This window comes from Gracilinanus agilis, chromosome 3 (assembly GCF_016433145.1).
Source record: "Gracilinanus agilis isolate LMUSP501 chromosome 3, AgileGrace, whole genome shotgun sequence".
Classification (NCBI taxonomy): domain Eukaryota; kingdom Metazoa; phylum Chordata; class Mammalia; order Didelphimorphia; family Didelphidae; genus Gracilinanus; species Gracilinanus agilis.
Window position 1 is genome coordinate 95,531,364 of NC_058132.1, and position 6,000 is coordinate 95,537,363.

At 40.4% G+C, this 6,000-nt stretch overlaps 1 protein-coding gene across 2 annotated transcripts in view; it reads left to right on the plus strand.

Moving 5' to 3' along the window:
• POLD3 (DNA polymerase delta 3, accessory subunit) overlaps positions 1-6,000 on the plus strand; it is a 69,738-nt gene that overhangs the window by 61,510 nt on the left and 2,228 nt on the right. The window lies entirely within an intron of this gene.

Genomic DNA, 6,000 nt, shown 5'->3' on the forward strand with positions numbered 1-6,000 from the left:
TTGCAGAGAGCCAAATGTAAAGTCGAGGGATTGGAGTCTTGGTGCTTGGTGTCTTTGATTAGCTCTCTGATCTTTTTGTTGAGTTGTTTAACTTTCAGGAACTCTAGTTTCTTCTGTCAGATGGAAATCCTAATTCTGTTAACAAGTAGTACAAATATTATTGTGAGAAAAGTAGTTTATAAACTCTGTGGTTCTATATAAACATAAGGTAATTTATTAACATGATTAATTCCCTTACCATTTAATTGAACATGAGCCTACCAGAGAGATTCTTCTCTTTTTCATTTTTAAAATTCAGATTTGTTGGGATCCTGCTATATGAGAAAAGAAGGCTTTTTTTTCTGGGAAGGCAGCTGTTAGCTAAGTTACTCATTACCTTGATCAAGTTATTTAACTTTTTCTGGGTCTTGGGTTTTTCCTCTGTAAAATGAAGAGATTGGACTAGATGACCTATTTTCTATTTCTATTCTAAATCCTATGAACTTAAATCCTTCAGATTTGTCTCTCTCCTTCTGCATTGGAAAAGTGCCATTTAGTCTTAATTGCAGCATATACTATTAGGAAGTAGCATTTGTTAAATACCAAAACTTGTCCTCTGTTTCAGACCTTGTTTGGCCCTCCATCTTTTAATGGTACCTATTTAAGTTCTATGGTTTTCATCATTAATGTTTATATATATATATATATATGTATGTTTGCTTTTAAACTTTCTGGTTTTCTCTTACCTTTAAAAAAAGAAGAGTAAGGTAGAGGTCACACTCTCTTTCTCTCTCTCTCTCTCTCTCTCTCTCTCTCTCTCTCTCTCAAGCCAGACCTTTTTCTCCTTCATGCCAAAAAATGAAGTAAAATACAGCATGGCCATGTGAGGGGAATGAGTTCACTGGGGGGTAATAGCTAATTACTTGTGGCTTTGTTCAAAACCTAGCAATTCAGTTTTGGCCAGGTGCATGCTTGCAGGCCTTTTTGCACTGCTCAGTCCAGTTAGGATGGTTAAGAGCCCTGGAAGCAACAATGAAAATTGTTTCTCCAATAGAGATTTATTTTTCCTTCTGAAATGTTTGAGTCCAGAGCTTAACCTAATGCATCTTGGCTCCTGTTACCAACAAAGGAGTTTTGCTCCCCCCTCCCCTCATTCAGTCTGTTCCAAATGTACCAGCACAGGGAGGCTTGTCCTTTCCTGTCGCTGATCAGAGTTTGTCTTGGTGGTTTTAAGTGGCCAGTCTTTCCTTTTTAATTCATTTTATAGCAGAGTCAGGGAAGTTAGCCTCCTGAGATATGTTTGGAAAGTTCCCCTTCCCCCAAGGCGAAGAGGAGGGAGGACCAGGCGTGTGGATTTCTAACTGCAGGCCAGTCAGTGAAGAAGAAATCAGATGTTATCCACACAAGTGGTGCCTTGTTATGGCAGCTCAGAAAAGCAGCATATGCATTACATATTACTAGCTCCAGAAGAACGTGATGACTGCAGAAAAGCCGTTGGCTTCTTGTCAGGGGGCAGTGGAAAGACCACTGGATTTGGAGTCTTCTAGACTCTGGATTTCAAATCTTGCCTTGGCATTTACATGGACAAATTGTTCTGGTCCTCTTTGAGTCTCAGGGGGAATTGATAATCTGTTTCTTCTAACTCAAAATCCTATGAACCTGTAAGGTCCCAGTTTTTATTAGAGTTTTTTTTTTTGCTTTCCATAGTGTTGGAAGTAGATAAATTAAGGTGTGTCCTGGATGCAGAGCTACCATTTTATCTTTTAGGAAAGCAACATAGAATAATGTAGATGCATGGCAGGAAGTGTTAGATCATTCTGCCTGACTTCAGAGGAAAGAATGAGGAAGAATGTTTAGATGGGAGCCAAAGGGAAGCAGATTCTAGTGTATTGTAAGAACTTCCTGACAAATAGAGCTCCCTAGCAGTAGGATGGGCTGTCTCATGAGATAGTAAGTTCCCTGTCATTCCAAGTGAATGCATAGGTTCTAGTGACTGGTCATGGTCTGACATAATGCAGAGCTGATGTGACTGATTGAAGTCCTAGTAACTTATCACTTAGAGGTCACTTTCTAAACTCCTAGGGGAAGAATAAAATGCACTACACCATCATGCCCAACAAGTGGTCATCCAGCCTCTGTCAGAGAATGATCTATGGCCAAAAACTTATTACTGTATGCTGTTTCTGTTACTGGATAGCCCTGAGTACCTTCAGGAATTTTGTAGAATGGATTCATATTTCAAGTAAAAGTCAGATTGCTTATTGATAATGATTCCTGGTTATATAGTGCTTGAAAACACTTCCCTTGTAACAGTTTAGTAGTCAAGTGCCATTGAGGTTCAAAGAAGTTAATTTGACTTTTATCACAAGTATAGTGACAATATATAGTCAAACTTCATTGAACCCTGGCCTCCAGCTTCCAATCTAGCACTGTGCATCATGGAGTTTCTCTGACAGCCTGGGTGGTTTTTGGGTTCCCTTTAACTGGTAAATTCTGGTTTACTAAAGGCCTCTGTGTGTGATATAGTAGGAAGAGGGACATCAATTGATGGCAGCCTCTACTGTCTAGTACAGAAGACACACATAACTACAGTCCTCAGCATAATGTATCAAATCGCATAAGAGTTTAGGGGAGGGAAGAATTGCTTACTCTGGTTGAATAGAAGCCTGACAAAATGATGTTGTCCTGACTAGTTTTTAACTGCCCCAGGCACTGTATTGTAGGCAGGTTGGCAAATGAGCCAGCCAGAAACACATTTAAGCTCTTTCATTCCATATATTAATGAGCTAATTACTAGAGAGGATAAATAATTTTTGTCAGCTGCCCTGTTTGAATATAGAATCACATGTACTCAAAGAGGAGCAAAACTCTATGCCTTAGAGACTGCTACTTATAAGTACATTTTCCCCCCTTTCCTCCCAGAATGTGCTTAAAAGCTCTCTAATATGAAGGGCGGAGTTAACAAAAACAGGCCCTGGTCAGTTTCCAGAAGATGATGTTAGTAGTGTTTCTCCAAGTGGGATAGTGAGAGATGTGTGGGGAAGGGGAGCTTCTGGGATCAGAATTGTTAAACACTCAGGCATGCTTCCCTATGGAAATCCCCTAAAAATAGATTGACTCATTACTTAGTGCTGATCTCCCATTTGGCAAGATTCAAAGGAGCTTCTGACTCCTGAGGATTCAGGAAGTGAGCTCAGGATTTTGAGAGCCGAGGTTCTTGGGGAACAAATAACCTTCAGACATTTTGAACCTATTCTTCAGGATGATGCTGATGAGCATATCAGCTCATTTGTGAAAGGAATATTTGGCCAAGGGCAGGGGGTGTTAAATTCGCCTTCTCCTGAGGGAGTCTTAAGGAAGGAGGGAGCATGGGATAGTAGAGTGAACTTGGAGTCAGGAGATGTGAGTTCTTATCGCACCTTTACTCTTTCTGCTTTTGTGCTCTTGGACTTGATTGAAGCCAAAAACTAAACAGTTAGCTGAATTCTCATTAAAGAAACTAATAGAGTTTTAGAACTTAAAGGGGCCTTAGAGATCATCTGCTCTACTCCTCGCATTTTACAAATAAATAAAGGCCCAGAGAGGGAGAAAACTAAAGTCACCCAGATTCAGAATCAGAACCTAGGTTTCCTGACACTTTATCTAATGTTTTATATCAAACAGTATGCTGGCTTTTGTCATTTATGTTATATAAGTAACTGAGTATCCAGTAGGTCAGAAGTTATTAGATTTATTAGACAGACTAAAGGTCAAGTCCACAGTATTTAACCAAAGCAGTGGGGAAGCCAGCATATAGACAGATGCATAGTTGAGTTCAGATTAGGTAGAAGATGTTTAGAACTATAAGGCCAAGAGTTACAGACCCAAGAACAAAAAGTCAAGTCCCAGGATTTAGCATTGGAAGTAACCTTTAAGATCATCTTGTGTGACTCCCTTATTCTTCAGAAGAAGAAACTGAATTTTAGAGGGGTTTGATGGCTTCTCCAAGGTCACCCAGGTAACAGAACTGGTCATAGGCTTATTTATTATAAGATCATTGGTTTAGATCTGGAAAGGACTTGAGAGGCCATCTAGTCTATCTCTTCATTTTTAGATAAAGAAATGAGGTTCTTCAAAAAGGTTAAGTGATACGTAGTGAGTAGCAGACTCCTCTAATACTCTGACCCAAAATTCAGTGCTATTTCTCTGGGTTATAAATTCCTTGGAGACTAGGCTAGTCAAACAGACTACCCATCCCAATTGGCTCTGGTAGTCACAGCCCTTGCCAGGTCCACATGTTTATCTACCCTTAGTCTAAGTAGTCTTACTTTACTCAGCCGTCACTCTGACTTTTCTAGACTTTGAATTATAGTCCAGTCACTCTTAGTTCTGTATCTGCTCATTATAATCTTGTTTTGCCTAACATTATACTTTCTGTACTTTGTGTACATTATACTTTAGTGGATTATAATCTCAATCTCAATAACAGTTTGATCCTAGGTTGCACTAATATAGACATGCTGCTCCAAAATGTTGATAGACTTTCTGTTCTCTGCCCTACTTTAAACATATCTGTAAGAAGATTGTGTTTCCTTCTGGGCACTACATTTTCAGGACACTGACAAACTGGAATGTGTCTAGAGGAAGGTGAAGACTGTTGAGAGATGTAGAGGCCATATTATATGAGAACCAATTAAAAGGACTGATAACTGTTTAGTTTGAAGACAAAACCTAAAGGAAATATAATTGTCTTCGGGTCTTTGAAGTGCTGCCATTTAGAAGAAGGATTAGACTTGTTCTTTTTGGCTCCATAGAGAGAAACTTGAAGTAGGGAGTGGGAAATGCAGCGAAGCAGATTTGGGCCTAATGGAGGAGAAAACCTCCATATAGTTCAAGCTGCCTAAAACTATAATAGACTGACTTTGAAGATCCTCTGACCTCAAAAAACCCTCACTTGATCCATCCATCCCTTTTAGCTGTTTCTTGTCCCATGTCGTGACTCCTTTTTGTGGCTAAACTTGAGAAGGCTGTCTATGATCACCACTTCTTTTTCTCTTACTTTCTTAACTCCCTACAGTTTGGCTTATGACCTCATCCAACTAAAACAGCTCTCTCCAGAGTTACTGTTTCTTAATTGCCAAATTTAGGGGCCTTTTATCAGTCTTCATTGAACTTCTTGATTTCTCTTCTGCCTTTGATACTCTCTTCTTTCCAGATTTTCATGTTGCCACTTTCTCCTGGTTCTCCTATATGACCACTCCTCCTCAAGTCTCCTTTGCTGGATCTTCATACAGGTCATTTCCACTAAAGGTGGCTGTTCCCTAGAGCTTGATCTTGGGCCCTTTTCTCTTCTCCCTTTATACTATTCCACTTGGCAGTCTTATCAGCTCCACATGGATTCAGTTATCTCTACACCCTGGCCTTCCTGCTCACCCCCTCTCCTGTCTTCAGATACCTTTTGGATATTTTGAACTGGATGTTCTGTAAACCTTTTAGACTCATCATGTCTAAAATGGAACTCACTGTCTTTCCCCCTCAAAACCCTCTCTTCTTTCTAACTTCACTGTTACTGCCAAGGGCGCCACTGTCTTACCACTCACTCAGGCTCAAAACTGAGGTATCATTCTTGTCTCATCACTTTTTCCTCACCCAGCATATCCAATCTGCCCTTAAGGTTTATTACTGTTTTGGTAATACCCTTAACTTTTGACCTAGTATCAATTCTAAGACACAAAATCAGCAAGGACTGGACATTGTTGTTAAGCGACTTGCCTAGGGTCTCACAACTAGGATGTGTCTGAGACCATATTTGAATCTAGGTCCTCCTGACTCCAGGTCTGGCACTCTACCTACTATGCTACCTAGCTGCCCTGTAACATCTCTTCCATATATCCCCTTCTTTTCTCTCACATTGCCCCCATTCTAGTGCATCTTCTGATCATCTCATGCCTGGTCTGCCTGCCACCAATCTCTCCCTAGTCCCATCTAATTCTTTAGTGCAGGTCTAGCTATGTCTCTCGCCTCCCCCCTCCCCCCCCCCGC